We start from the raw sequence: 7,672 nt of genomic DNA, 5'->3' as shown, positions 1-7,672 counted from the left end.
TTTGTTTCTTGTTTTGTCACTAGTTTAGTTTATAAAAGAAAACTACAAAAAGATGGATTTGAGTTTGTCTCATACGCTTCATCTTTTTAATATCTTTCTTGAGTATGATGAAAAGGAAAGTTGTGCTTAAGTGCTAGAAGAAGAAATCTATAGAATGTTTGATACTAAATCTTTGAATGATGAGCATGATTGCAATGTTGTTAGTATGAATTCTTTGAATATCCATGATGCTAATGATATGCAAAGGCACAAGCTTGGGGAAGCTATGTTTGATGAAGATGATATTTTTTGTCCCCCAAGTTTTGATGAGAATATTTATTATGATGATAGCATGCCTCCTATTTATGATGATTATATTGATGAAAGTGGGTTTGGAAGAGTATCAACTTTAGATAGTATTGATCCCACTATTTTGGAGGGTGTTGAATCTTATTGTGATGATTATGAAAGTGGATTTGGAAGAGTGTCAACTTTATTTAGTGATGAATCCACTATTTCGGAAGAGGTTCCAATTGATTATGAGAGCAAAGTTGCTATCTATGATGATTATTGTGATGACTTGTATGCTATTAAGAATCATGATAACCATGAAACTTGTCATCATGATTTTAGTTTTCAATTGGATTATGCCTCACATGGTAGTTATTTTGTTGAGTTTGCTCCCACTACTATTGATGAGAAGAAATTTGCTTATGTGGAGAGTAGTAAATTTTCTATGCAAGTAGAAAATGAAAATAATGCTTTAGGTGCTGGTTATATTGTTGAACTAGACCATGCTGGCGCGCGTTGCTGCGCCCGTCGATTTATGCGATTTAATGGCAGGCATTGGTACAAATATACGGACACACGTTGTTCAGTAATTTTGTATTGTAATTTTAGCTTGAGATTTTGTTTTTAATTGTGCGGCTCCGTCCTTTATTGAATGATGAAAGCCAAAAGTATACATGAAATGACAGGAGGATTAAACAAGATAAAGATATTGGGCTATTAATTCGTTCTTGGACTGGCCTTTTTGAATTAATCTAGAAGTATGATCTTGGACTGGGCCTTATGTCATGCTTCAACAGTCCCTGGATTCTGTTCATTGGTAGGATTATCCATCTGAAAGAAGGGTATGAAATTCTGTCAGATATGAAAAAGCCATGCAAAGAAACATAAACTGAGAACGTAGGTCCCTTTTGGCAGGAGTTAGTTAATACTTCAACCTGTACTGGAAATGTTCTATATTTATAGAAGAATGTTGTGTGAGAGGTCAGGCTAATGACCATTACATGGTGTTTAATGGGTGATTAATATTCAGGCATCTATAAGTATTCAGTTATCATTTTGCAACATTGAATAAAGTCGTTTGCATTTACTGCTGCTGTATTTGCGTTAGCTTTGTACGGAAGAAAAAGGAGGAGAAACAATGATGCATCATACATGAGAGGAATTACAAGCTCCACGCTGCAATTTTTTGAGGGGTTGGAACTAAAGGTCTGCTTTGATTGCTGAATTTAGGGTAAAAATCCTGATTTTGCATATGAATTTACAAACTAAGATGATCAGATGTTAGTTTCTGCATGTCATGAGAAAGTTTAACTGGAAATTATAAAGCTGCATTTTGTTATACTAATAGAATTTGAGATATTGTAGCATTGAGATTTAAACATTCTTGGCAGAATAGTAGAAGATCTAAGAAGTGCATTTTCTTATAGGAATATAAAGCAGAGCTATGGAAACAAACTTATTTAGAGGTACAATAGCATAAATTGTTTCATTATTCAGTGCACAAAAGAGGAATAGTTTTTGCAAAACATAGTACCGAGACACGTTAACTGGTGAAGACAAAGTTGTTGATCATCTGATCCTGCAGTAGCAAAAGTTGTTGATCATCTGATCATGCAGTAGCATCCGCACGCAAGAGATATATTTATTAATGGGCAACTAAATAACTTCAAAAGATGGACGTATGCAGACGTTCGCCATTCCTCTATTTGCTTTTGAAATACGCTGATCGAAGCTCTTTTTATGATAAGTGCATCCTCTTCTTTGTGGAAGTTGATTTGTCGGCTTCAGTTACTGTACTGTAATCCATAGAAAAGTTTGTAAATAAATAGAAAGTGGATATGGACTAAATTTTAGGTTGCAAGTTTTGGCCTAGACCTTTTTGATGGCTTCTTGCTAGTGTGTGTGAATCATTTTTGCTTACAGTAGCAATTTCAAAAGATGGTGCTTCCTATTCCTTGGCAGAAATGATGCTATGTGTTCCTTTAATTATTGATAGAAAAAACGGTGATAATGATGTAAATATATTAGTCAAGGATATAACAAAATGAGAAATGAGTGTACCCTTGAATCAACTGTAGGAGAGATATGACCTTCATTACCACTTTCATTACTGTTGTCCATGTCCCTGTCCTCGGGTTCTTTGTCGTTACTGATAGTGTTTACCTATCAAAAGGATATACTGATAGGTTAGTGTACAACAACTTGAGGCAGGTGAAAGTAAATAAATTGGAAATTTAGGCATCGGTATTAAGCAAAATTACACACCTTGCTAGCTTGCACAGATGTCTTTGTTGATGTGCTGTTCACATGGAAAGAGAGTTGCCCATAGTGAAGGCCCTTCTCATTGAGAGTGAAGGGAAGTGTGAATTTCTTGGATATCAAGGCTGATATCTCTGCAGGAACAGCAAATGGGCGGTCTGATGCATCGTGCATGATAACTTAAAGTCTCTTTCCAATAGCTTGTTCAACAACTGAAGCAAAGAACACAAACTCGGGTTCCCCTAAATTGTCAGCATCGTGACGCACCATGTACCTGGGCAGGACAGTGTGAAAATAAGCTTGTGGCAATAAGACGGTTAATCTGCAAGTTTATAATAGGTATGTTTTGTTCGTTTTGATCTGGGAAGCACAATATTTTAATTTGATCCCTCAACATCTTGTACGACATTTGTCTCTCTTTTGCGCATTTTTCTCTTGCCAAATAACTTGCTACATAGGGCAGGAATAGTAGGTGCACTTTGATTATTTCGGACGATCATAAAGATTGAAATCATATCATACGAATAAAGGTACATAGCACAACACACAGATAGTGAGTTAAGGCATAATTAAAGGAGGCATAAGAGCATACTGATACTAACCTATCCGTTAGCCATTGTATGACGGCAGATTCAGCTGGAAGAATGAAAGAAACCAAGCAGTAAGTAGCTCGAATTCCTCCTTGTTGAGAAGCTGCAATCATTTGAAATTATGAATTAGACAGAGAACACATCAGTATATGTAGACAACAAATGAGAACAAGAGCGTCACCTTCTAACCACGTTGCCATGCCTGTCCATTTTGACAATAAGTTTCCTAAATATAAAGACGCAGCTGTAACAATGAGAAGGGCATGCGCGATAAGGAGGAAGCCACTGGCTAATGGCAAGCCTTTGTTCTGTGGTAGTTCAACTCGCCTTGGCATGCTTTCATGCTCAGCCTCTCTTCCTCTCTCGTTCCACATCATGGAGATCCGATCAAGTAAGTAACTTGCAGTAGAAAATAGGGGATGCACAAAAGGAGGGGAGATACACAAAACTGTAGAGAATGGAGGAAGTGACACCGGACACCGCCATCGCCATGACCTATTCTTTTCCTGCAATATTTGGACGACCAGTCTAGAACAACTGCGATCTGAGCAGCTCCACTTCGCAATTATGTGCTCCGCCCACGATCCAATTTGTTTCCGGCACGGGCACAACTCTGGGGAGGGGAGGAGCAGGAGGGAGTTTCTGAACATTCAAAGTTTCATATTGCAATGATAACTAACAGAAAAATACTTCACAGAGCAATAAGGTAGATGTAGAAGTATCTATGTCATGCAAAATATTAATTTTCTGAATTCTTCATGTAACAAGTCCTAATCAGAAGCATGTTTCTCTATTGCTACGAAATTCACATCCATGTAGTATTTTGCAATAACTAATGTAAAGCTTATTTAAAATAAAGGTTCACAAAATTAGCACTAATAAATTAACAAGAAGCATAACATGTCAATTCACCTCACAAGTTGAATAAGATCTTAGCAAAGACTCAGGGTAGGTTCCCTTGTCAAGTCTTATGCCAAAAGTTTTCAATTTTGAGTGTGGTGCAACGATGACTTCATGCTTCACGACAACCAGACTTTCCCGTGGCAAAAGGCCCAGCTTGGAGAATGAACCCTACCAAAAAAGCTGTCTCCATTCAGTAGTAACACTAATACTTGATATGTTGTTCTGAAAATGTGGAATCCATGCTCTTATGTGGCCTGCATCCATAAAACAGGAACTGCTTTAATCAATTAACAGTGCACTAAGCCACCAACTTAACCACGGTAAAGTGTTCCTTATCTTGCGTAATAGTGCTAGACTGGCATACCAAAATTTAGTCTCACACTGCACAATAGCAAGTGCCCGTCAATCCGAATTCGAACACTTCGCCATGTCGGATGGTGGATGTGTAATATCTCAAATCCAGAGCCAAAAATAGGAATGTGAACTTCAGAATTATACGGGCTTTGGAGTATATACCTGCATGGTTCCTTGCAATTTTATCATCCCAAAGTGTCTCATTAATCTTCTCTACGGTTGGGCTTCAAACTAAACTGAAACATTGGACAATACTTCAGTCCATAGGTCGAGACGATAGGTGATGAGAGGGTCTATCTTACCCTTGCCTTTGGATCAAGATGAGGAGGATGATCACGGTACGAACTGTAGGCTGCAGCGCCGCTGCGTGGTGGCCTCATCGGCGAATCAGGGGCGAGGAGAAATGAGACTGGGTATGGAGGCTGAAGGTACGCCGTTAAAGAGAGGGTCTATCTTACCCTCCGCCGTTCTTTCCCACCACCACCGAGACTCCTCCCGGCTCATCCTCGCCTATACCGCCACCAAGTTCTTCGCCACGTCGTTGTCGTCGCCTGCCATGGGGCGTCTGTCACTGGCGGCTCCGTTAGGGTTGCGAGCGCAGTACTGGGTACTGCCCCTTCACATCTTCCTTGCACACAGGCGGTCGTCTCGCTCAAGGTGGCGGCACAAGGATTGACCCTAGGTCGCAAGAGGAGAGGGATCGGGAGGGACGGGGTGCGGGCATGAGTGGAAACGATGGAGGCGGTCGCGGCGGCGGCGGTGGCGGCGTACCCTCTCGCCCTCTCGTTCCTTCCTGCGAGCGCATTGCTTCTGTCGATTCGCTTGCTTAATGGGCTTTATTCGGCTGGCTGGCCCAATTAACCAGAGAGCTCCAAATCTGCCGCCGGAGCAGCTGCCCCATAGGACAGGTAGCCCATTTAACGGAGAAACAGGCAATAGCACGGAAATCTAACGGCCAAAAACAATCAGAACATCAAATCGGACGGCCGAAATCACTGAGTGCGTGAGAGGGCTCCGTTTAGGCTCAGTTTTACTGTTCTTAATTCATTCATGATGCTACTGAAAATCATTATGAGGGAGTAACATATGCTTGTAGGAATTGCAAAAATATTAAGTTTCCTCCCGATGTGTTGAAAATCTTGAAGCTATGCTTGTTTTACCTTCCTATGCTTGTTGATTATTGTTTCCATAAGTTGTTTGCTCACAAAATCCCTGTGCATAGGAAGTGGGTTAGGCTTAAATGTGCTAGTCATATGCTTCATGATGCTCCCGGTATGTTTCAATTCTTATCTTAATGTGAGCATCATTGTAATCATCATGCCTAGCTAGGGGCGTTAAACGATAGCGCTTGTTGGGAGGCAACCCAACTTTATTTTTGTTCCTGTTTAGCAATAAATATTTCATCTAGCCTCTGTTTAGATGTGATTTTATGTTTTAATTAGTGTTTGTGCCAAGTAGAACCCTTGGGAAGACTTGGGTGAAGTCTTTATGATCTTGCTGTAAAAAACAGAAACTTTAGTGCTCATGAAATTAGCTGTCATTTTTTACTGGAGAGTGATTTTAGGTTGATTCTTTTTTAAGATGATTAATAGACAAATTCCTCAGGTCTACCAATTTATTTCAGAATTTATTGAGTTATAGAAGTATACGTTTGATACAGATTACTAAAGACTGTTCTGTTTTTGACAGATTCTGTTTTCTATGTGTTGTTTGCTTATTTTGATGAATCTATGAGTAGTATCGGAGGGTATGAACCATAGAGAAGTTGGAATACAGTAGGTTTAACACCAATATAAATAAAGAATGAGTTCAGAACAGTACCTAAGTGGTGGTTTTATTTTCTTATACTAACGGAGCTTACGAGTTTTGTGTTGAGTTTTGTGTTGTGAAGTTTTCAAGTTTTGGGTAAAGATTCGATGGACTATGGAATAAGGAGTGGCAAGATCCTAAGCTTGGGGATTCCCAAGGCACCCCCAAGGTAATATTCTAGGACAACCCAAGAGCCTAAGCTTGCCCCGGATGGCATCCCCTCTTTCGTCTTCGTTCATCGGTAACTTTACTTGGAGCTATATTTTTATTCACCACATGATATGTGTTTTGCTTGGAGCGTCATTTTATTTTGTTAGTTTTTGCTTGCTGTTATTTATAATAATTTTTTTCATCTATATTTTCAATAAAAATGTCAAGGATAGCCTTTACAATTCTTATTTTGCTAGTATACATGTTGCTATTTGAAAACAGAAAGTTTACTGCTGTTGCAAAAATTCCCTAGAAAAGTTAGAGAATGATATAATGTTGAAAAACAATTCATATTGAGCTCTAATAAATATTATACAGCGTACTATTTTGCTCATAATTTTTGGAGTTAGGGAAGTATGATGAATCTTGCATCCTTTACAGACTATACTGTTTTGGCAGATTGTTGTTATGTTTGCATTGTTTGCATATGTTTGTTTATTTAATGATTATATTAGAGGATAGGGGTATTGAATATGCAGAGACATATAGTATTAGATGCTAAATAATAATTTTAGTGATTTGTTACAGTAGAAAATGATAAGGTTTTGCATTGTTTTATACTAACTTATCTCACGAGTTCTTGTTGAGTTTGGTGTGAATGAAGCTTTCAAGATTTAGGAAACCAACATATAAAAGGAATTAAGGAGACATAAAAGCTCAAGCTTGGGGATGCCCAAGGCACCCCAAGATAATATTTCAAGAAGTCTCAAGCATCAAAGCTTGGGGATGCCCCGGTAGGCATCCCACCTTTCTTCTTCAACAATTATCGGTTAGTATCGGTTGAACCTAAGTTTTTGCTTCTTCACATGAGCAGTGCTATCCTTGCAATGTCATTTTGTTTTGCTTTGCTTGTTGTATGAATAAAATACCAAGATCTGAAATTCTTAAATGAGAGAGAGTCTTCACATAGTTACACAGTTATTTAGCTACTCATTGATCTTCACTTATATCTTTTTGGAGTAGTTTGTCATTTACTCGTGTGCTTCACTTATATCCTATGAGTAAATGGTTGAATGAGTTGAATGTCATAAATCTGAAATTATATATGTTTCATTTGCTTATCCCATGGGGAGTAATGACTTCACATCTAAGAAGTAGAGGTTGTAAATTTTTTGAAGGTTAGCAAGCATTGTATTGGTCACTTCAACAATTCATGAAAGAATATTGAAGGAAGAGAAATTTCACATATAAATATACTATCTTGGACATCTTTTATAATTGTGGGCACTCATTAAGTATGAGATGCTAAAGAGTTGATGTTGGACAAGGAAGACAAC

General features: G+C 38.5%; 1 long non-coding RNA gene across 1 annotated transcript; it reads right to left on the bottom strand.

Annotated features, from left to right (window-relative positions):
* Positions 1-953: 953 nt before the first annotated feature.
* Positions 954-5,101, bottom strand: LOC119293921. The gene is made up of 10 exons (XR_005143251.1): positions 4,679-5,101; positions 4,539-4,612; positions 4,032-4,276; positions 3,301-3,732; positions 3,132-3,222; positions 2,536-2,803; positions 2,332-2,433; positions 2,146-2,250; positions 1,805-2,066; positions 954-1,101 (listed from the first exon to the last, which is right to left on the bottom strand). It is a non-coding gene; the product is annotated as an uncharacterized LOC119293921 (long non-coding RNA).
* Between the last annotated feature and the right edge of the window lie 2,571 nt (positions 5,102-7,672).

This window comes from Triticum dicoccoides, chromosome 4B, assembly GCF_002162155.2.
Source record: "Triticum dicoccoides isolate Atlit2015 ecotype Zavitan chromosome 4B, WEW_v2.0, whole genome shotgun sequence".
Classification (NCBI taxonomy): domain Eukaryota; kingdom Viridiplantae; phylum Streptophyta; class Magnoliopsida; order Poales; family Poaceae; genus Triticum; species Triticum dicoccoides.
Note: the sequence above shows the minus strand (reverse complement) of the source record. Positions and strands in the feature narration are given on the sequence as shown.